The sequence below is a fragment of the Akebia trifoliata genome, chromosome 2 (genome assembly GCF_017979445.1).
Source record: "Akebia trifoliata isolate Shusen 1 chromosome 2, ASM1797944v1, whole genome shotgun sequence".
In the NCBI taxonomy this organism is placed as follows: Eukaryota; Viridiplantae; Streptophyta; class Magnoliopsida; order Ranunculales; family Lardizabalaceae; genus Akebia; species Akebia trifoliata.
In genome coordinates this window covers 23,817,503-23,842,994 of record NC_141376.1, presented here as the reverse complement: position 1 = coordinate 23,842,994, position 25,492 = coordinate 23,817,503, and the positions used below count along the sequence as shown (strand labels likewise).

General features: G+C 38.4%; 1 pseudogene; it reads left to right on the top strand.

The window, feature by feature from the left end:
• Window positions 1-4,492: 4,492 nt before the first annotated feature.
• LOC147409935 (uncharacterized) lies at window positions 4,493-8,775 on the top strand (annotated as a pseudogene).
• The last annotated feature ends 16,717 nt before the right edge of the window (window positions 8,776-25,492 follow it).

The window sequence follows — 25,492 nt, the reverse complement described above, 5'->3', positions numbered from 1 at the left end:
GACAGTGTCAGATCCTTGAATTTTAAAAAATTCTCCTTGACTAATGCAAAAGTGCACATGTGTGCAATGGTGTGAGGCTTACTGAGTAAAAATGTGTCAGGTCCTAGAGATATTCTCTCACTGACAATAATGATTTAAAATTGAAATGTGCTTATGTCACGAAAGCAATCATGGAAAGGTTGAACAATAAGGTAATTGGAGTCATAATATTGTAGGAACTTCTTTAAAACCGTTGCTCCCCAGGGTGAAGAACTCGATCGAATAAACTCCAAGTTAGTATACTCATCAATCTGCGCTTTCAACTATTGAGTTTCTACATGTGCCATTCAGTATAGTGCGATGGAGATTGATCAAGGTCTAGAAAGTCATTTCTAGAACCCTAATTACATAGACTTTATCAGTAAATTATACAGTAAACCCTTTAATTGCATATAGTTCATTGTTAGTCCATAATAATTCGTGTTTTTCATTTAATTATGTAATTCAGAACTAATTATGGTTATTTACGTGTAACAGAAATTATTCGTAAAATTTCAAAACGAATCAAGAAAAATCGAAGTTACCACTATGATCCAGAATCCAAAAGAAGACCGTAGATCAAAACTCAAGTCAATTAACTAAAACGTCACAATAGCACCATGGTCAACTGCGACAGTGTGATCAACTAAGAAAGTCAAATCTCGAGATTTGTACTGAAACTTGGCGGCTGAATACCATTCGCAGTAGATTATTTTTAGTATTTTATGTAAATATGGAAGGTCTCCGAAACCCTAATTCGATATAAAACCCTAATCTGGTCTCTCTATAAATAGAAGACCAGACCAAGAGTTGAGAAGGGAGAGAAAGTTAGTTTGAAGACAGATTTCAGAGAATAAGATTAGTGTTTTATTTTCTTTATTTTCTGAGTTTTATGAAAGTTGTAAGGAGGCTCCGTCGGTTTGAAGTCAAGCAATAAAGATAACTTATTTCTTCCATCTTTCTTTTCTCTCCATGTTTTCTTTATTTTATTTTTGCTTTATTGTTCTTGCGATGACTATTGGCTAAATCTTCGGTAGATCGGTTGAGGAAGCCTGAGCAAGTTTTGTTAGTATTTTACGGTTCTCATAATGATTTAATAGTTTATTGTGATAGCATATGTAGTTATTATTAGGTTGAATATTAATTATTTTCAAAATTTTGATGGTCTCTTTCTTTGATAAGTTCAAGAAGATCCATGCTCTACAGAGAATAGTTAATGTTTACCTAATAATCTCGGCCTAAACTAGTTCATACTTTTGATTTTGTTTATATTATAACTGTTTAATTTTCCGATCCACAAACATTAGTTTTGTTTAGTGGATCGAGATAAATAGAGAACCAGAATTCACTAATAAAGCTTGTGAAGGTGGATCCAATTGATCTATACTTATCTCTCATATTCTTAAGTTTATTTTATTTTAGTAGTTTATTTTAGATAAATCATCTCTTGCAAATTATTTTTAAAAGTTTTCCGAAAACTTGAATTGGATTTGAAGAAATTTACTGTGGATTAACGTTATCTCTGTGGTTCAACCCTTGCTTGCAAAGATTTTCTTTTGTTCATTATTTTATCATAATCTACAGCATCGAACAAATTGGCACCGCTGCCGGGGACAACGGTGTAATCCAATATTTTTTTTTATCCGAAAATCTAATTCGATTTTCTGTCGATCAAAATTTTTATTTCAGAAAAATCCAAAAAAAATATTGTTGGATTTTGAAGTCAGCGCAAACAAAATCCTAAAATTTGAGTCAATTTCATCAAAAAAAATTCGTACCGCCTAGGTCAACTGTGGTGTCGCAGTCAAACCTTGAGATTCGCACATCAAATTTTTGCAGAATTTTTCTTCAAAGTTCTGGATTTTAATGAACATATAATTTTTCTGTAATTCTAACTTTGATTTGTCTTCTATTTTCAGTCGAAGGAGTCGACGAGGAGCAATATGGTTCGAAAATTTTATCTTACTACCTGGATCTGATTCTTTGATGAAGAAATAGAAATTTATTTATTATTTTTTTTGTTTAAAGTAGAACTACAGTAGGATTTTCTTTTTAGAAGTTTAAATTTATTTATTTTTATTTAATTTTAATTATTCCGAGAAGGCTCGGATTATAATAGAATTAAGGGAGGATAACAGTGGGACGTAACTGTCTTGGCTCCTCGGGTTCGTACACCGAGTTTGGTGTCGGTGACCCAAGTCGACTCAACTCGATCATCACCCGTCTAGAATGGGAGGTAAAACTCTAAACACTCACATATCCCTTGCAAGTGGGTTTCTGTATTGAATTTGATTGAGTTAACTGCACACTTTCGATTGCACAATAGTAAAAAGGGCACCCTTACGAGGATGGCACTAACAACATAAGAATCGGATTTCATCACCGCATTCTTATCCTATTAGGAAATTAATTCACACAAGCCCAAATTTAATTAAAATCTGATTAGACTTGAACATAAGTCCCATCGAGCTCAATAGGCAAAGCTTGCCTGAGTTACATCAATTACACTTCTTGATCGAAGTCAGTGCCTAAGCAAAATCCTATCCTGCTGTACCCTATTGTACGAGGGGGATAGACTACGTCTATTCTAGACGAAGAGGTGATTTAAGAGTGCCCTTGCTCAGCATCGCGCGCCACCTTTCATCTGAGGATTAAACTAGTTGATTTCGATTTTAGAGAACTGGGTTGGAGGCTCAAGTTATTCCTTTGAAACAGTTAAGAGCTATCTAGTCTAATAGGAACCCATCAAGCACGTGTGAAATTCCTCCCTATTATCTGTGTTCATCATTAGTGCATGTTAGGTAGGAGATCTCAAAAGAATCCACTTGAACCATTCGATCCCGAGATCACAAGATCTCACACACTTCAAAGGATTAGAAGAGAATTCGATTCCTCACCTATCTTTCAGCTACCCGAGATGGCTCAACCGATTGCCCCAAACATCGAAGAAGATCAACGAACTCTTAACGAGTTATTCGCACCCACTACAGCCACTCCCCCTTCATGAATTACCTTGCCAGCTACTAATGTGGCACAATTCAAAATTAGGGCAACCACTATCAATATACTTCCTAAGTTTCATGGGTTTGAGAGTGAACAACCTTATAACCATTTGAACAAATTTCTAACCATATGTCAAACCTTTCGAAATGGTCACCTTGATGATGAAAATTTCAAATTAAGGTTGTTCCCTCTATCTCTAGAAGATCATGCAGCAACATGGTTGAACTCGATGCCCTCTAACTCGATCACTACTTGGGATGAGTTATCCCATAAATTTATGGCTAAGTTCTTTCCAATAGCAAAAACAGAACAAATCAAAAATACCATTAGGAACTTCAAAGGTAAACCTGATGAAGAATTTTTTCGAACCTGGGAAATATTTAATGACCTGCTTGTAAAATGTCCACATCATGGGATTGATAAAGCCCAACTGGTCAATTTCTTCTATCGTGATCTTACAATAGCACAACGAATCCTTTTGGAGTCTATGCACAAAGGAAAATTCATGAATCAGACTCCAAATCGAGCTTACGATTTCCTCGTAGAACTCGCTGAAAATGCTCAAAACTGGAGCACAAATTTAGGAGACTCTGATAGAAGTGACTTTGGAACCAATAAACCAGGAATGTACGAGATCAAAAGTGATCTTGATCTCAAAAACGTAATGACTACTCTGGTTAGTACTATAAAAAACATAAATTAGAAATTTGATGCTTTCAGCATCAAAACTAACCACCAGGAGGTACATCCTGCACTCCCAGAAAATTCAGAAATGCCTTTCGCATGTAACATATGCGAAACTTTTGACCACCTCACGGAAAATTGTCTTATGGCCAATACAGAACAAGCTAATGCTATTGGGTCATATAGCACTTTTAGAAAATCCACTCCAAACTCGTATAATCAAACTTACCACCCTGACAATAGGTTTCACCCCAACTTCTCCTATCGTCAGAACGAACCTATCCAACAGGGTAGTGCTAAAAGTTTTCAAAAAGGTTATAATAGGCAATCTCAATCCAGTGCGAACCTTCCTTTGGTTCCACAAGCATCTTACTCGCCACCCAATACGTCTGATCAAAGGGCGATTGTTGTCGATCCTATGACCAACTATTCTCCCCTAGTTGCACAAACAAACTCTGTATTAGAAACAATGGTGATAGAGATGTTCACGCAACAACAACAATTTCAGCTTACAGCTCAATGAATACAAAAATTCATGCAAGACCAAGATCAAAAAAATCAAAGTCATGAACAATCAATTAAAAATATTGAGGTTCAACTAAGGCAATTATCGCTCTCTCTTAGGAAGAGAAATAAAACACAATTTCCAAGTCAAACTGTGCCTAACCCAAGAGGACCTGCCCCAAAAGGACAGTATGAAATAGCAAGTCAACCTGGTTCCTCTAATGACTCTGTTCAAGCAGTCCACACACTACGTTCTGGTAAGTTAGTGGATAACCAAGTGCACATGCCCAATGAGGTCCCTATACCAGAAGACATCCAAAATGCACTTTCAACAGAGGAAGAAAACCAACAAAAAGAAACTCCTACTCAAATGGAAAAAGAAATTACCATTCCCAATGCCCTATTTCCACATAGATTAGCAGAAAATAAAAATGGAAAGCAATTAAAAGGTATTCTTGAAGTTTTCAAGAATGTTCAGATTAACATTTCTTTTTTGGACGCTATCCGTCAAATTCCTTCATATGCTAAGTTCCTTAAAGATCTCACTACAGTGAAAAGAACCTAAAGAGGCTATAATGACAGCTCAATCATCTTGTCTGATTCAACAGACAATTGTGCCTAAATTTAAGGATCCAGGCTATCCAACAATCTCTGTGCATATAGGAAAAACAATGATTGAGAAATGTCTACTAGATCTAGGGGCCAGTGTGAATCTTCTACAATTTTCTATCTACAAACAACTAGGTTTGAGGGAACTCAAACCTACAGATATCACTCTCAGTTTGGCAGACAGATCAATCAAGATTCCCAAAGGAATAGTGGAGGATGTAATAATTAAGGTTAAAGACTTTTATTTTCCCGTTGATTTTGTGGTACTTGACACTGAACCCGTCATAAACCCAGACAATCATGTTCTAGTAATCTTGGGTCGACCATTCTTAGCTACATCTGATATTGTGATCTTATGCAGAAACGGGATCATGACCTTCGCCTTTGAAGACATGAAAGTAAAATTGAATGTCTTCCACAACAAGTGTCAATCCATTAACATGGATGATATGGGGGAGGTCAATATGATTGATACATTGGTCAGCAGAACATTCCAGGAAGCGGAGAACATTGACCCGCTAAAAGAATACTTAAGTCAATTTGACCTCGAGTTTGATGAAGAACAGTCCATCAAGGAGGTAAATGCCCTCCTAAAATCCGTCCCCGAGATGGACTTCACAAATTGGCAACCTAAAATAGAGAGTCTCCCCACATCTTCATCCCAACCTTCAATTGAAGAGACTCCTAAACCTGAACTCAATTAGTTGCCTAACATGTTGAAATATGCTTTCTTAGGGAAACCTGAAACCTTCCCTGTAATCATATCACCTGACTTAGAAAAGTCCCAAGAAGAGAGTTATTAGAAGTCCTTCGAGAACATAAGGAAGCTATTGGTTGGACCATAGCTGATATCAAGGACATGAATCCCCCTGTGGTTATGCACCAAATACACCTCGAGGATAACTACAAATCATCGAGATAACCACAAAAGAGATTGAATCTGATCTTACAAGAGGTTGTCCGAGGAGAAGTCCTCTAGATGAGGGTATTATATACCCCATCTCAGACATTAAATGGGTAAGTCCTGTTCAAGTGGTCCCAAAGAAATCTGGTGTCACCGTTGTGACCAACAAGGACAATGAACTAGTACCAACTCATATCCAAACTGGGTGGCGAGTTTGTATAGACTACAGGAAATTGAACTCTATGACACGAAAAGATCACTTCCCTCTTCCATTCATAGATCAAATGCTCGAACGCCTAGCTGGACATGCTTACTACTACTTTCTTGATGGATATTCGGGGTACAATCAGATCCCGATTGCCCCTAAAGATCAAGAAAAAACAACTTTCACGTGTCCCTTCGGGACTTTTGCCTATCGACGCATGCCATTTGGGCTTTGCAATGCTCCTGCAAATTTTCAACGATGTATGTTGAACATTTTCTCCGATATGATCAAAAAATTTCTTGAAGTCTTCATGGATGACTTTTTAGTTTTCAGATCTAGCTTTGGCAATTGCCTACATCACTTAAAGTTAGTCTTAGCTATATGTCGTGAAAAGAATCTAGTGTTAAACTGGGAGAAGTGTCATTTCATGGTCACTTCCGGGATTTATTTGGGAGACATCATATCCCACAAGGGAATTGAGGTAGATAAGGTAAAAATTGACCTTATCGTTAGTCTACCTCTCCCTAAAACTGTGAAGGAAGTCTATTCTTTCCTAGGGCATGCAGGTTTTTACAGGCACTTTATTAAGGATTTTGGAAAGATTTCCAAGCCTCTATGCGACTTATTATCCAGAGATGCAAACTTTGAACTCTCTATCACCTGTCTAAACGCTTTTGACAAACTCAAAATTGAGTTGACAACAACACTTATCATCCAACTACCAAATTGGAATTTGCCCTTTGAGATGATGTGTGATGCTTCAGACTATGCAATAGGTGTTGTACTAGGACAACGAGTTGACAAACTCCCCCATGTTATCCAGTATGAAAGTAAAACATTGAACGATGCCCAACTTAACTATTTAACAACTGAAAAAAGAGCTACTAGCAGTAGTCTTTGCTCTGGAAAAATTTTGCTCCTACTTAATAGGATCCAAGGTGATAATCTTTACTGATCATGCATCGCTGAAATATCTTCTTTCTAAGAAGGATGCAAAAGTAAGGTTAATCCGATGGGTTCTTTTACTACAAGAATTTGATCTGAAAATCCGAGATAAGAAAGGATGCGAGAATGTGGTTGCCAATCATTTATCCAGACTCGTAGTTGAAACAAGTTCTGACTCCCTCCCAATCTCTTAGAACTTTCCAGATGAACAACTGATGTCTATCTCCAATATGGATACACCTTGGTACGCTGACATTGTCAATTACCTGGTGACTAGACAAACACCGACCTCATGGAAAAAACAAGAGCGACGTAGATTTCTCGTCCAAGCTAAATGGTTCTTTTGGGATGACCCGTACTTATTTAAGTACTACCCAGATCAAATAATTCGTCGGTGTATTTCTGACCATGATCAAAAATATATACTCGATTTCTGCCACAACTACGCCTGTGGTGGACACTTTAGAGACAAGAAAACAACATCAAAGGTGTTGCAATGCGGTTTTTACTGGCCAACGCTTTTTCATGATGCCCACATCTTCGCGAAATCGTATGATCGATGCCAACGTTTAGGAAAGATTAATCGAAGGAATGAAATGCCTCAACAACCCATTTTGATCATTGAAATTTTCGATGTTTGAGGCATTGATTTCATGGGACCCTTCCCCATTTCGTATGGATTCCAATTTATTTTAGTCGCAGTCAATTATGTATATAAATGGGTAGAAGCAACAGCGTGTCGGACCAACGATCACAAAGTCGTTATCAACTTCCTTAAAAACACTATATATGCTCGTTTCAATACCCCAAAAGCGATCATTAGCGATGGAGGTAAGCATTTTTGTAATCGAATTTTCGAAAGTCTCACGCGTTAATATGCTATTACTCACAAGGTCACCACTCCATATCACCTTCAAACGAGTAGACAGGTCGAAATCTCTAATCACGAAGTCAAGATCATTCTTGAAAAAACAGTCAATCCCTCACGAAATGATTGGGCTTTGCGATTAAATGACGCATTGTGAGCATATCAGACTGCTTTCAAAACTTCGATTGGCATATCCCCTTATCGTCTCATCTTTGGAAAAGCCTGTCATCTCCTAGTAGAACTCGAACACCGTGCATATTGGGCTATAAAACATCTTAACTTTGATCTCGTCAAAGCAGGAAAGCACAGAAAACTTCAACTCTCTGAGTTAGAAGAACTACGTAATGATGCATACGATAGTGCTCGACTATACAAGGAACGTACAAAGGCCTGGCATGACAAATACATTCAACGAAAGTCTTTCCATATAAGTCAGCAGGTATTACTCTATAAATCTCGCTTCCACCTATTTCCCGAAAAATTGAAATCTCGCTGGATAGGACCCTTTGTGGTCCATAAAATTAATTCCTATGGCAACATTGAGATACTTAATACAACGGATGGTAGTATTTTCCAAGTCAATGGTTAACAACTCAAGCCACTTCTCAAACTACCACCCCAAGAAAAAAATTCCTATATGAGGAATCCTGTGTATCAGGATTAGCCTAATGTCGTTGTCTTGCTGACGACAATAAACTTAGCGCTGCTTGGGAGGCAACCCATGTATTCTTATTTGTTAGGATTTCCTTCTTTAGAATAGAATATTTTTAATTAGATTAGTAGTTAGGTTTTTTTTTTTTTTTAAATTTTGCATAAATTTATTGCGATATTTTCTTGGAAAATTTATTTTCCTGACTAGAACAGATACCACAGATAGGGCACCGCAATGCCTTTGGGAAAATTTTTCAAGGACTCAAGAATGTCAACCAGCGTTGCAAAGATCTGCAAACTGGTCAACAGCAGATTCTGGCCTACATTGCAGAGAAGAAGGCACGTGCAAGTGCACGGGCCGCTGAGAGTTCAGATTCAGATTAGGATTATGATGAGTTTTATTTCAATTATGATGTTTTTACTTTCTTAGTTAGGTTATTTTTCAATTTTTAGGTAGGATTTTATGCAACCCTGTTTCACAACTTATAATTGTTATAACTCTCAATCTTTTCAGATTAGTTGTAGTAAGAATTTGTTCATTAATGCCAAAATTGATTCAGGTGTGATCTAACCCTTCTCTTTCTTTCATTATTGCTTGCATATTGAAGGCAATATGACATTTAGGTTTGAGGGTACTAGGTTAGCTCACAATTGCATTGCATTGATATTTTAGTTTCATATTTAATTCATTGCCAGTTTAGTTTCTTGTTTCCAAAAAATAAAAAAATAAAAAATAATATATATATATATATATATATATATATATATATATATTTAGCTTATGAATTTCAAGTGAATTATGTCCTAATTTTTGATCATAAGTTTTTGTTCATATTCCTCATAAAGAAAATCAAAAGAATATTTTGAAAAATTCATGACACTTCTGATTGAGTAAAAATAAAGTTTTATGGAACAAGTGTTGACCCTCTTCTCTGTCTAGGATGTTAGGGGAAATCGAATCTAGTGAGCTATAACTTCCTTGTTTTTTGGTTAGCTGGTTAGAAGAAAAACAGAACTGGAGATAATATGACTTGGACAGCAACCATATGATTAGATTGGGTACCTTGAAAAGGGCTACCTGCTTTTTGTAAAAAGAATACTAGAAAATGGTGACATGTGCAGAAGTTGAAAAAAAAATTAGAAAAGTGGTGAAGTTGAGAAAAGAAAAAGCCAAAATATATAATAAAAATACTTGAGCTAAATAAGTGCAAAGAGGAAAAGAGTCGAATGTGGGCAAATAAAGTAGTCAGTAGGTGAAAACGCCCTCAATCCGCAGGGTGCGCTGATCTGCTTTTGACCCTTGAGGTTTGGGAGTCGTCACCTAGTTGTTAAGGTCTAGGAACCAAACTGACTCTAAAAAAAACAAACTAATCTACGAAAGAAAAGAAGAGTCTGGGGATCACGTTACGGGGTTGGAAGGTGTTAGGCACCAACCCCGCCCGGCCAAAGCCGGTCTCTACTAACTTCCCAAATAAATCACATTGCTAAAAACCTAGATAAAAATAAAAATAAAAAATTTTATACCTTTCCAATAGTAAGGATTTTGCTCCCTCAGATCTGACAAAAATAGCTCCTTTTACCGTACTCCCTTTCTTCGTTCTGTCTCCGGATTTAATTTCGGATCTCTGAGATTAAGGTATCTCCTTGTTTTTGGATCTGAACTCTTCAAGTTTGTTGTGGATTTGGGGGTGTTTTTCGAGGGCTTTTAAGTATTTTATAGGCTAAAATTGAAGGAGGGATGTTAGGTAAGGAGTTGGGACTCCAAAACTAGGGTTTATGGGAGGCTATGGGGGCTTCTAGACCTACTTCTCTTAGGGTTTATGATTTGATACCAAAATAGGGTGTGAGTACCTCTATTTATAGATGTTTTTAGGGGTTGATTTGGATAGAGTTAGTATTTAATTAGAGTTCTTTTAATTAGAGTTGTGTTTTAGTTAGACTTGTTTTAGGTAGAATTGTGTTTTAATTAGAATTATTTTAAGTAGAATTATTTTTAAGTTAGAACTCTATTAGATAGAGTTATTTTTTAATTAGAACTCTATTATAACTTTTGGTCTTATTTGATTGACTTTTAATGTTTTGACTTTAGTCTTAATTGATTGACTTTTAATATCTTGACTTCAGTCTTGCTTAATTGACTTTAATTTTGACTTCAGTTTCACTTGATTGACTTTAATACCTTGACTTCAGTCTTGCTTAATTTACTTTTAATTTTTGAAGAACCCCTTTCTAAAATATCTTTAATTCTTTGGACCCCCAAATGGAGGGGTCCTTAAAGAAATATCCCACGAACCCTCAACAATTTTACTTGAAAGTCCGATTGATCGATTTTTTTAAGTCCAATTTTTAAATTAATTTCATTAATGTTTCACTTTAATTATTTAATATTTTTATTTATTAATTTTGAAATTTTTAATTACGAAAAATGTGAAATTACCGTTTTAGCCCCGGAGAGGAGTTTTCACGTTTTAAGTTGGTTTTTAATGTTCTAGGATGTTTTAGAATCAATTTTTCGTAAGGAATTCAATGGAAATATTAGTTTGTGTTATTTATGAAATTTTTTGTGTGAAATGGTCGTGAACTTTATGAGGGGCATTTTCGTAATTTTGTCGAATTCTGTTGAAATTGGTGAAATGATTTATTTGATTTCGATTTGTTATTTTATGTGTTTGAATGGGTTTTCCTAAGCGTAACGTAAGCTCTAGTGTTGTTTTGAGGTTAGGGGTATTTTGGTAATTTGGTCAATTTTTAGTGATTTTTATCGTGAAACTTCTTTTTGGTCTGCAAGATGATGATTTCTATGTTTCTGAAGTCGTATTTTCCTAGCGTAGCGTGGTTTCTAAGGTTTTATCAATTCGAGATACCTCATCCGGATTTCTGAAACCCATCTAATAACAAAATAAAGCAATGGAATACACATCCATCATTGGGAATCATTGCGATCGGGTTGACGAGTTGATTAATCAGGCGGATGCAAAAATGGAGTGTCTACAGATGCCCCTCTTTGGCAGAGGGTTGAAGCAAACTAGATAGCAAATCTATTTTTGTAGATAGTGCGATATCTGAATGCCAAAGCTAGTGACAGTTCATTTTGCAGCCTGATTTAGCAATTCGTCGGGGTGTTCGGATCCTTGAGCGTAAACTCTCCCCGAATTAAAAGGTTGTCAGGTCCTTGAGCGCAAACTCTTACTAACAGTGTCAGATCCTTGAATTTTAAAGAATTCTCCCTGATTAAAAAGTGCAAATGTGTAGGTGTGTACACTGTGTGAAACTGAGTAAAATCTGAGTATAATTTTAGCATAATTTGAGTATAAACTGAGCATAATTGAGTAAAACTGAGCATAACTTCGAGAAAACCCTCGACGGTAACTGAGCAAAATCCAAGATAATCCTTGGCGGCATCTGAGCAAAATCCAAGTTAACCCTTGGCGGCAACTGAGCAAAATCCAAGATAACCCTTGGCGGCAACTAAGCAAAATCCAAGATAACCCTTGGCGGCATCTGAGCAAAATCCAAGTTAACCCTTGACGAAAACTGAGCAAAATCCAAGATAACCCTTGGCGGCATCTGAGCAAAATCCAAGATAACCCTTGGTGGAAACTGAGCAAAATCTAAGATAACCCTTGGCGAAAACTGAGCAAAATCCAAGATAACCCTTGGCGGCAACTGAGCAAAATCCAAGATAACCCTTGGCGGCAACTGAGCAAAATCCAAGTTAACCCTAGGCGGAAACTGAGCAAAACTGGGAGAGGAATGAATGAATTTTGGGAAAAAATGAACGAATTTGGAGAAAACTGATTAGAACGAACCGGAGAACGAATAAATCTGGAAGATAATGAATCTGGAATAGAAATAATCGATTCCAAGAATGATCGGATCTGAAAAGAATCTGGAGAACGAAAGAATGCCATATCTCTTTATGTGAGATCAAAATACTTTTGTTTGAACCTCAAGGATTTATCAAAAAGTTTTAAAACCTGAGTTTTTATTTCTTTTGAACCTCAAGAGTTTTTTGAAAAACTGTTATCAAGAGGGTTACTTTAAATTTGGGGTTCTCATTATCTTTTAGGATTAACATTGCTCAAAAGCAAAATGCCTCTAGTTTGACGATGACCATGGCCTTGAAAATAATTGAACACATCATAAAAAAAAAATGCCCCTGGTATAAGGGGGAAAAGTTACAAGAAAGAAAATGCCCCTTGTATGAAGGTTTGAAATATTTGATTACCACAAGCGCAATAAAGATTCAACTTTTAATTTTGATAAATTTTATTAAAGATTTTGAGTCAGGCTCAAGAGAACAAAATATTTCCTTTTGGGACTCATCACAGAATTCACCATTTTCTCCATTGGTTCACTCGGGGAAGTAAACATTTTCAAATCGATCGTAGACAAGATACTTGTGGCTTCTGAGTCTATGCCTGGTTTAAACTAAGTATTGAATTTGATTATTCGGACTTCTGATGTTTCAGCTCGGACCGCTCTCAGCTTGGGATTTTCTTCTATTTTTCTTTGTTGCTCTAACTTTTGCCTAGATCGCTTTTTTAGGTTTTCAATCTAACGAGCTTGCTCTAGCTTTTGCCTATATTGCCTTTTCAGGTTTTCGATTTAGCGAGCTCTTCTCTTTTCTTCTTTGCTATGATTGTTGCCAAAGTTGTCCTTTCAGATTTTCAACCTTGCGAGCTTGCCTTAATTTTTGCCTAAGTCGCCCTTTTCGGATTTTCAACTTAGCAGGCTTCATCATTTTTTATCTTTTTCTTTTCTTCTGAACTTCTAGAGTTACTGTCTGATCATGCTTTGCTATCTTCCTTGACTTTTCATGCGGTACTTAGGAGGACTTTCATGGGTAGGCTTAGGACTGGGTATAAAAAGAAAGGGATTTTGAGGCTCAAAAACCCAAATGCCCCTTGTGTGGCATTTCATTTAAATTGTTTTCTTTTTCCTTAAATTTTCTTCCCCATTTTGGATTTCTTTTCCTTTTGAATTTTTTTTCATTTTTTATTGTGTGAGGAAATAGCTTTTTTTTTTTGATGTGATGTGGTCAGGCCTGAAGTAACTTCTTAGGTTGCCTACGTACCCCAGAATTTTGGGATCAGACCAAAACGTAGTTCGAAGCTTCCCTCCCCTAGGTTAGGTGATCGGGCTGAGAAAGAAAAAGGCATAATTTTTCTTTTTGAAAAGGCTGCAAAGGGGTTGAGAAAGGATATGTTGGACTGGGTAACTGGGTAATATGAGGATTGATTCGGCCAAAGATGGCCTCCTTAAATGTAGTACCGTTTGATTTGGTCAAGGTTGGTTGGTTCTGGTAATTCGATTCCATCATGATCTTAAAGTCTGACAGCTTTTCCTGGTAATATTTTCTTGACGATGAACGGACCTCCCCAATTTGGTTTGAACTTCCCCCTGGGATCAAAAATAGGTGCCCTGTTCTCTTTGAGTACTAAATCCCTGACTTGTAAGTGACGGGCCTTGATTTTCTTGTCAAACGCACGGGCGACTCTTCTTTGATACGCTTGCACGTGATACAATGCTCTTAGTCATTTTTCTTCAATCAAATTCAATTCTTCATACCGTTGGCGAACCCAATCTGCTTCTGACAACTGACTTTCTAAGAGAACCCTGAGAGACGGAATCTCCATTTCAACTGGCAAGACTGCTTCCATGCCATACACTAAGGAGTAGGGAGTAGCTCCGGTGGAGGATCGAATTGAGTTTCGATATGCCCATAATGCAAATGGCAGTTTTTCTGACCAATCTCGATGTGATTGACACATTTTTCTAAGGATAGTCTTAATATTCTTATTAGCCGCTTCGACTGCTCCGTCAGTCTGAGGGCGGTAAGAAGATGATTTATGGTGTGAGATTTTGAACTTTGAATACAATTTGATAATCTCAGGTTTGAAGTGTGACCCGTTATCAGAGATCAATTCTGAAGGTATCCCGTATCGATTGATGATGTTTGTTTGAATAAACTTTCTAACTCGAGACGCAGTGAGGACAACATAAGAGGCAGCTTCGACCCATTTGATAAAATAATCGATGGCAACCAGAATGTATTCGTGTCCGTTGCCTTAGGCGATATTTTACCAATAATGTCAATTCCCCAGATTGAGAATGGCCATGGTGAAGTCAGACCCACTAATTGAGATGGCGGCACATGTATCAGGTTCACTTGTATTTGGCACTTATGATAGGTTTTGACCATGTGATGACAATCTGTTTCCATCGTGGGCCAATAGTATCCTTGTCTCATAATCTTCTTAGCTAACATTTTCCCACTCATGTGAGGGCCACATTTTCCTGAATGTAGTTCAATCATTATCTGTTCAGTTTGATCTTCATCAACACACGACAAATGAATCCCATCATAAAACCTTTTGTATAAACTTCTTGCGCACAGGATAAATTGCGATGCTAATCTTAGTAGGGTCTGTCGTTCCTTTCTAGATGCTTCTTCCAGGAATTCTTGTTTTTCCAACACTTTCTTTACGTCTGTGTACCATGGCTTTCCATCGGGTAGTCGAGTAGCAATGTTGATCTGATGACAGTATGCGGGTTTGTCTTTAACTTCAACAGTGATCGATCTCAATTCCATGCCAGGGGGCAAATGGATCATTGAAGATAAAGTTGCTAAAGAGTCAGCAAATCTGTTATCCTCCCTTGACAAGTGTTGGAACAGGATAGCTTTAAACTTACTGACTAAGTTTAGCAAATACTCATGATAGGGTTTCAACTTTTCATCCCTAGTCTTCCATTCTTCCAATGACTGATGTATGACCAAGGCTAAATCCCCAAAAACTTCAATTTCTGAAATGCCCAGGTTCAAAGCAGCTTCGAGTCCCGCGATGCACGCCTCATATTCAGCCGTGTTGTTAGTGTTCGAAAAGGCTAACTTAATAGCGATAGGAATATGGCACCCTTCCGGAGAAAACAGAACTGCCCCTATTTCATACCCATTTTGATTGGCGGCTCCATCAAAGTACAATTGCCATGTTTGGTTCTGCGGTTCTTCTTTAATGTGCAAGATGTTCTCATATGGGAATTGATCGACAGGCCTTATTCCTTCTATTACAGGGTGATCTGCCAAGTATTCTGCTACAGCTCTCCCTTTGATAGATTTCTGTGTAACATGCGTGATGTCAAACACTGATAGCAACAATAACCATCTTGCGGTTCTCCCTGTCAATGTCGATTTCTCGAAAAGATACTTGAGAGGATCCATCCGAGATAACAGGATAATTGAGTGAGACAACATATAGTGCCGGAGTCTCTGAGTGGCCCATACCAGTGCTAAGCAGGTTTTCTCCAAGGATGAATATTTTCGTTCATACTCTAACATCTTCTTACTGATGTAGTAGATGGCCCTTTCTTTACGAGTATCTTTGTCATACTGTGCAAGCATGCATCCCATAGCTTCTTCTGTGATTGACAGATAAAGAAGAAGTGGTTCACCCGGTGTAGGTGGAACCAAAATAGGTGGGTTTGAAAGATACTCCTTGACTTGGTCGAAAGCCTTTTGACATTGCTCATTCCAAACTGTTGATTCATTCTTTTCGAGAAGCTTGAAAATAGGTTCGCAGACGTTGGTGAGTTGAGCAACGAACCTACTAACATACTGGATTCTGCCCAGAAAACCTCGAATCTGCTTTTCAATCTCGGGTAGCGGCATCTCTTGGATAGCTTTAATCTTTACAGGGTCTACTTTGATTCCTCTCTGACTGAATACAAATCCCAACAGCTTTCCAGAAGTTACTCCGAATAAATATTTTTTTTGAATCCTTGTGAGAAACTTTTCTAACGCAGTAACATGCCCTAGTCGTTTTTTGGATTTGACTATCATATCGTCAACATAGACTTCGACTTCCTTGTGTATCATGTCATGTAGTAAAGTCGTGGCTGCTTTTTGATAGGTAGTTCCAGCGTTCTTCAAATCAAAAGGCATGACCTTGTAGCAAAAGTTCCCCCACTGCGTGATGAACGACGTTTTTTGCATATCTCGAGGATCCATTTTTATTTGATTGTATCCTGAAAATTCATCCATGAAGGATAATAAAGCGTGCCCTGTTGTACTGTCCACTAGAACATCTATGTGTGGTAAAGGGAAACTATCCTTTGGGCTTGCTTTATTTAAGTCTCTAAAATCCACACACATTATAACTTTTCCATCCTTTTTCGGCATTGGGACGACATTGGCAATCTACTCAGGGTATTCTACTACTTCCAAAAATCCAGTGTTAATCTGCTTTGTAACTTCTTCTTTGATTTTCAAAGTCCATTCCGGCTTCATACGTCGAAGTTTCTATTTGATTGGTCGAGCATCAGGGTATAACGGAATCCGATGTTGGACAATATATGTGCTTACCCCCGGCATATCCTCGTAAGACCACGCGAACACGTCTTTGAACTTTCTGAGCAAGTCTACTATCCCTTTGCGTTCATCAGGAGATAAAATGACCCCTATACGAATTTCTTGAGGACTTTCTTTTGTTCCGAGGTTGTTAACCTCTACTTCCTCTATTAGAGGTTGAGCCTGACGTTCCTCTTCTTGTTCAAGTAATTTGATTATTTCAGGGGGAGGTTCTTCGTTAGAAGACTCTCCCTCCGAAGCCAGATTATTAGTTGAATTATTATTGCGCTCAGGGTAATCAAAAATTTCTTTCATTTCATTAAAAATAGATGGGATAACAGGATTCATTGCAGACTTGACTGACTCACTTGACTCAGCAGGAAAAATAGACTCCCTAGAAGCAATAGACCCAGTAACTAACTTACTCGACTCAAAAGAAATAAATGACTCAACTGGCATGTCAGACTGAACAGGACTAATGGGACCGACAGACCCAGCCTTGACATGCAACACAGGACTGATTACATGATAATTTGATAGAGCCCCAACAGCGGATTTGATTATAGACTGAGGATTTGGGATCCCTTTCTCAATCGACAATACTAAAACACTATGGTCTTCAATGAATAGCTGATCGATGTTGAGGGAGTCCAGATCGAGCTGCCAGTCTTCAACTCTTTTCTCTTTAACTTCTGTGCTTGCTTCCTTTTCAAGCCATTCCATGCCAAAGAAGATTTCAAACCCCGGCAGTCGAGTACCAGTGATGTGATCGATGAAAGGCTCTGGGAACCCATAGTAACGGAAGTCTTCTCCTTCTTTAGCAAAATAACCATTGAGAGTCTTTCGATAGGGCTTCATTTTGATGAGATCTGCGGTACGCCTTTGCCTTTTAACGATGGCCTTATCCCGTTTTGTTTTCCAGTATTGGGCCCAATCTTCCTTAGTAGGCTTATATCCTAGTCCGAATGTGCCAATGGCCTCTTTAATACCTTGCTGCTTGCGACCTAAGCCCATACCAGGGAAGAATCTCATTTTCTTGAATATATTGGCCATACAGCAATTAGAGATATTTTCCATTGGAAAATGCTCTTTCATGGCTTGATCCCATTGGACTGAGCATATCTTTTCAAATTCGAACCCATTGAGCTCTACTCCCTGTTGTTCTGGTTGAATCTCAAGCAACGGCTTATCCTTAGCCTCAGTATTATTTATGATTCCTACAATTTCAGCATCTCCATGAAGAGTAATTACTAGCCCATCCTTGATAAATTTGACCTTCTGGTGTAGCGTAGAAGGGATGGCTTTGATCTGGTGTAACCATGGTCTCCCTAACAGTAAATTGAAAGAAGACTGGATGTCAATGACCTAAAATTCTACAGGAAATTCAGCTATGCCTGTGGACAGTCGAAGGTGCAAAATTCCCAGTACATCCCTCTTGGTGTTATCATAGGCTCTAACACCTTGATTAGTAGGTTTGAGATCTTCAGCCTTAAATCCGAGACAAGTAACCGTTTTCAGCGGGCAAACGTTCAGTGCACTCCCGTTATCAATCAAAACCAAAGGTACCCTCATTCCGTTACAGTCAACTGTAATGTGCAACGGCTTAGTATGGCTTGCCCCTTCTTTTGGGAGATCTGAGTCTGAGAAGGATAGGATATTCTCCACGTAAGTTGCCCCCACTATACTGGCCAGCTGATCTGGAGAAGTATCAAGGGAAACTTGGGCTGTGTTTAGTGCTTTGAGAACAGCCTCCCTATGAGCAGTGGAAGCCATGAGTAAATCCTATACTGAGATATTGGCCCCTGATTTTTTCAACTGTTTGATCACGAAGTTATCTTCTTCGATGCTTTCCTTAGTGGGATCTTCTCATTCTTTTCTTACCAGGACTGCAAGATTTTCAACACAAAGTTCTTGTGGCTTAAAAACTCTTCCCCCTCGAGTCATATGTCTAACTTCATCACAAAAAAGGGGAAAAGGCTCATCTTCTTCAGTCAACAAGTATGGATCTTCGTCTGTCAAAGGTACAGTGCTTTTTAGATTCATTTGGGCCAACAAGTAACTAGTGAACGCGGGACTATTGTAACGAGGCGGGGATAAACAATATGAGTCATCCGAGGTTAGATCAAATGGTTCATAGTTCGTAGTGAAAACCTCATCAGTGAAAGCTATCCCGGCAAGGGGGTAACTAGGCGGTTTGACCTGGATTGGATGGATAAGAGAGATGGGATCGAATGGCAATGAGGTATGAGAAACCATATTTAGGATTGGTGGAATTTGATAGGTAGGTAATGGATTAGTGGTGACATTTGGTGGGTTAGGAATCGTGATCTTTTTGTTATCAATAATGTTTTGAATGGCATGGCGCAGGGTGATACATCGATCCGTGTGATGGCCAGGATTTTGATGAAATTCACAGAATAAGTTGGGGTTGTGTCCGGCTGGCAAGGGATTTGGTAAAGGTCGGGGTTGGATCAGGGTAAGCAACCCTTTTTTCAATAGTTTTTGCAAAGCTACGGTAAGGGTCATCCCTAAATTGGTAAATTGGCATAGAGTTCGAGGTTGACTTGGGTGAACCTGGTTATTAGTCTGGGCTAGGGGTTGAGCTGGGGTAACTGAGGTATTGGCGATGTAAGTATGGTTGATGATGGGTTTGGGAACATATGGTTTCTTAGGCTTGTTATCTGAGGGGTTAGAAAGGATCCCAGAGGCAAATGCATCCTCAAGTTGGCTCCCGGCTTGCAACAAGGATTCAAAAGTAGGGAGGTATTGGGCCACTAGGTGTTGAGCATATCCTTGAGAGAGGTTCTTTAGGATAATTGCTACTTGTTCCTTCTCCGAAGGTCTATCCCACATTTGAGAAGCCTTGGCCCTCCAGCGACTAATGAAATCAGTGAATGTCTCTCCATTTTTTTGTTAGTTGCTTCCAATCCCTTCTTGAAGTCTCAATCTCGGTACTGTACTTATACTGATGCCAGAAGGCCTTTGACATGTTTTCCCACGTACCCACAGTAACTGGATCTTGAGACATTAACCAACGTAGTGCTGATCCTGATATAGTTCTTTAGAACAACAATGTCATCTGTTCGTCACTGAGCCCTATAGTGCGCATGTTGGTAACATACACCTTAAGATGTGTTTTCGCACACCTTGTCCCACTGAACTTGTCCATTTCAGGCATCACAAACTTTTCTGGCAAATGGATTCTAGGGATGCGATTCAAAGCTTCAATGCCTGCTGCAATTTCATCAATACCCTTTATACTCTTCATCGCTGACTCCAATTGAGACATTCTATTAGATAATGTCGGATTTTCATCAACATACTCTTCATCTCCGTCGAGCTCGAAGACTTCATGTGGACATTTCTCTTCAACTTTTTTCCCTTTTGGGTCATCTGAAGGAATTCCCGTCGATTCCGAGGTCTATTCCAACATTTCCACTTTACCCTTTATATTGCTGATATCATTGGCAAAGACTGCCAAGATCTTACAGATCTCTGTGAGCTCAGATTCTGAAGTCATCTCTACTTGTTGACTTGGTACTGCAGTTCTTTCTAACCGACTGGACTTACTACTCCAACTAGGAGGTGGACGCTTGAGTTTGGGCGCAATGATAATCCTATATGACCCCATCAAAGGTAGATTTAGTCAATTTCAGTATTACCCCCTTGATAACATTTTTAAGAATCATTTTATTGAGGTTTGTGCACCAATCCATTCACACAATGAGTATTTGAAAAGAAAATAAATATTTATTCAAAAAGAAAGATAGTTTTATTGAAAATGATAAACAATACGTTCTTATTAAAACGTCTTTCAACAAATTTGTTTTGAACTATTTTTACATAGACGCTTGGCTTTGTCTTGATGGTCATTAGGATTATTGTCAGGCTTGACCCTCTTGGCTCTAACAACTGGCTCTCTGAATTCTGCTAGTCCGTCTGGATACCCTAAGGTGCGCTTGTTCCAAGCTTTCTCAATGAGGTGTACTAACTTTTCAGTCAAAGGCTCGGGGGAAAAGAAAGCTTTGTGCTGAGGTAAGGATAACTCTGTAGGTACATCGTACTGTTCTGAGATCAGATTAGGATGGTAGAAAGATGTTTCTTCTAAATCAATCAGACGGACATAGTAGGATCCTTTGGTTCCTAGAACAGGGGGATCAGTCATCCACCAAGGGCACCTAAAATCAATATGACAGGCGAGGCGAGAGTCTAACCATTTGCTCCAAGCTTTGACTGAGTTGTCACGCACTAACAGGTTTCTCTTGGAAAAATGTTCTAGCCCATATTCGAGGTTTGAGGGAACCTCTACGATTTTGAGACGGTTACAAAGCCACATATAGAGTAAGTAAGGGCTTCCCTTAAAGCTTTCCCGCTCACCATTTTTTATGGCATCTAACCCTGAGAAGGTTTCGGCTAGGATGAGAGGTACTGGGTTGGCTTTCTTTGAGAATTGAGAGGTTATATCTATGAAGGATTCTGGGATAGTTTGGCCATCACTATTGGAGGTCAGTATGTATTGGGCTAGAATTCCTAGGCACAATCGATAATCTCTAGTAGCTCGCCAGGCTTCGGGTTTTAAATTGATTGGGTGACTGCAGGAGTGATACGGGCCCAGTAAAGGTACTAAGTTCAATCTCCCGTTATTGACTAAGACCTTGGCTTCTTCCTTGGAAATGTTTAGTCCTGTGGCGAGTTCACTGGAATATCCGGTCTTCAATGAGAGCTTGACTAGAGGTCCTAAAGTGGATATCCTCATGATGCCACAATAATCATCGTGAATAGGGCATAAATGCATATACCCCATATGGAATATGTGGAGGTAGGGGTTCCATCGCTTAGCCATAGCATGTAAGAGGTTCCAATCTATCTCAAATTCGTGGAAGTAAAGAGCACTCCTCAACATGAATCCCCCAAAATTGATCTTCTCTACAGGGTGCATTCCTATGACGGTTGTTTTGACTAACTGATCGATTGGGTTATCGCCGGCGGCTAACATCCTGGTTTGACACAAAAGGGTATTTTAGTACTCTTCCAATGGTCCATGTAAAAGATCAATTTATTTTCTTTTGAAAAATCTTATTCTTATGGAAAATATTCTCTGGAAAATATTTTTTTCTGGAAAACATTTCTTCTAAAGAACACTTCTTTTGGAAAATAATCTTTTCTGAAAAATATTTTCTTTTTCTTCTTTGAAAATTCGATTTCCATTTTGATTTAACTGGCCCGGTCCATTGTGATTGTTGGATCGAGGTGGACTGCGTCATTATTGTAAAAGAATGGGTTCTTTATTAGGTTGGTGCACCCATTTTAATTTTCAAAAATAATTTTTGATCCTTGAGGGCAATCATACACTTTGATCTCATCATTCACATCACTCACATACATTCATCAATCACATGCATTCATTCAATAAACAACCCGGGAACACCCACGATAAGTTCGAGTTGTGACCTACTGGGAAGGTTTCTAGACTCTAAGCTTACTACGTGTAATGCACTTTTATCTGGTCACCCTTGCCCAAGCACACCTATATACCTTTCGATACGTGGTGACTTGGTTTGATATACCGTATAGGTGATAGTCTAAAATCTCAATTCACTTCTCTGAAGCCAAAAATAGCCAGTTTGATCTCTAGTTGAGAAGTGGCGCACAATGCTGAGCAAGGGCTCACTTAAATACCTCTTGTCTAGAATAGACGTAGTCTATCCCCCTCGTATAGTAGGGTACAGCGGGGCAAGATCTTGCTTAGGCACCGGTTTTGACCAAGAAGTGCAATTGATATACTTAGATTATCTTTTATACCTATGGGTATGAGTCAAGAGTTGTAGCTTTCATAAATGGTTTGGCATCCCACGAGGGGACCGACCACATATTATTACTACGTTGGCAATCGGGACATGTGACTGTGTGGCTTACAATAGGTCAAAGGCTCAGGTCGCTCCAGCCTGGGTGCATCAATATACTTCTCAGAATCACCTGATCAGACGATATTGATGCCCCAGTTCGATATACCCTAAGGTACGTGACTGGAGTTGTGATTTTCATGAATGACGTCGCATCTCCGAAGAGATCGGGCCACGCACTAGTGCCACGTTGGCTATGTGGGACGTGTAAGTGCTCAAAACAGTAAACGTGCATGTGGTGTGTGCAAAACAGGGTGGGGTGTGCCCGGGGCCTCTTTCAAACAAATGGGCCCATGGCCCTGATCATACCATCATACATTAGATTATATAGAAATTTAATCAAAACCAAAACCATTCGAATCATATGGATACAATCAAGATCAACATTATTTTGAAAATTGTTATTCAATAAAAACATTATTTTCAAGAGTGCAATAAAATTATTTTTCTTCTGAATAATCATTGAATGGATGAATTGTTTAACGGATTGGTGTACAAAATTCAATAAAATCTCAGGGTTCATTTAAAATGTTATCAAGGGGGTGACACTGAAATTGGTTAATTTCACCTTCAAAGAGGTTTTAAGGGTTATCATTGTATGTAAGCTCAATCGCCCATCGTCTAGCTAGGGCTGTAAATCCGGTCAGTTAGAGTAAACGTCAATATCAAGTCAAACAGTCAGAAATGACCTCAAAATTTCTCAACATCGTCCAGTTGTTCTTTAAAGATCATAGTGCTTCAATCCTACCGGTTATAAGCAATATCTCAGTCCTCAGTCCTAATCAAACTCGTGTGAGTACTTATCTTGAGTTTTCAAGAGTCATTTGGGTTAGCTCGAGTCCCTTTTTCCAGCAAGGTCATGTCTTCCTTAGATTGAGTCTACTATTTCCTATTGAGTCAAGTTAGTTCATCGAGTCTATAGAGGTGTCTGTTGTCCCATCTGAAATTGATCAAATAAAGAAAATTTTTGAATACCTCGAGCGCATTAACGAATTAACTAATAATTTGATAGATTTCATTTCTGAACAAGAAGATAAGAGTCGGGCTCAACCTTTAATCGAGAAAGGAAAGGTCTTTGACCTTGAAACAAAAAATAATTCTTAAAGAGATTCAAATAGAAACCATCTTATCTCTAAAGGAACACCAGGGGATAATGAATTTACTCAGAAATTTCAAAAGACTTGTTCGTGTGATCATATGAGGGTATGTTAGGTACAAGCTTGGGTATTGTTCAACACGGAATAGATACTCGTCTATATCGATGGAATCAAAGAAGATGTTATAAAATGTATCAGCACTATCTTTACTACATCTTGAGTTTCAAATCACATATTATCAGTCGATATGGGGGTACCTTTTGAACTGATCTCTGATAATGGGTCGTACTTCAAAGCATAAATCATTACTCTATGTTTAAAGTTGAAGATCCGGAAGCACAAATCATCCCCCTACCGTCCTCAGATCAATGGAACGGTTGAAGCAGTTGGTAAGAGTCTCAAGACTATCATAAGGAAAATATGTCAATCACATCGAGATTGGTCAGAAAAATTATCATTCACGCTATGGACATATCGAACTTCAATTCGATCCTTTACTGGAGCTACTCCCTACTCCTTAGTGTATGGCATGGAAGTAGTCTTGCCAGTTGAAATGGAAATTTCGTCTCTCAGGGTCTTGTTGGAAAATCATTTGTTAGAAACAGATTGGGTTCGACAGCAGTATGAAGAATTAAACTTGATCGAAGAAAACGAGTTAAAGCCCTGTATCATGTGCAAGTTTATCTAAGAAGAGTCACCCGTGCATTTGACAAAAAGGTCAAATCTCATCATTTACAAGTCAAGGATTTAACTATCAGACTTCAAAGAAAATTGAACACTCCTCCTCGACTATAGGAGAAAGTCTGAACCCAATTGGAGAAATTCATTCATTAAGGAAATACTGTCAGGAAAAGCTGTCAGACTTCAAGATCATGATGGAATCGAGTTACCAGAACCAACTAACCTTGACCAAATCAAACGGTACTACATTTAAGGAGGCCATTTTTGGCTGAATCAATTTTTCTATTACCTAGTTCTTTATTCTCCTTTCTCAACCCCTTTTGCAGCCTGTTCAAAAAGAGAAAAATTGTGCCTTTTATTTCTTAGCCCGATCACCTAACCTAGGGGAGGGAATATCTGAACTACGTTTTGGTTTGATCCCAAAAATTTGGGGTACGTAGGCAACCTGAGAAGTTACTTCAGGCCCGACCACATCAAAATAAAAAAAATAGATTCCCCGACAAAGGAAAAATCTAAAAAGAAAAAATTCAAAAGAAAAAGAAATATCATCCAAAATAGGAAGAAAGTTCAAGAAAAAATTTTAAATGAAATGCCACACAAGGGGCATTTGGGTTTTTGAGCCTCAAAATTCCTTTCTTTTTATGCCTAGTCCCAAGCCTACCTATAAAAGTCCTCCTAAGTACCGTGTGAAAAAGTCAAGGAGGGTAGCGAAGCATGATAATTCTAGAACTTCAGAAGAGAAGAAAAAGATAAAAAAAAATGAAGAAGCCTGCTAAGTTGAAAATCTGGAAAAAGCGACTTAGGCAAAAATTAAGGCAAGCTCGCAAGGTTGAAAATCTGAAAGGACAACTTTGACAACAATCAGAGCAAAGAAAAAAGAAAGAGCTCGCTAGATCGAAAACCTAAAAAGGCGATCTGGGCAAAAGCTAGAGCAAGCTCGCTAGATTGAAAACCTAAAAAGGCGATCTAGGCAAAAGTTAGAGCAATAAAAAAAATAGAAGAAAATCCCATGCTGAAAGCGGCCCGAGTTGAAACATCAGAAGTTCGAATCATCAAGTTCAATACTCAGCTTA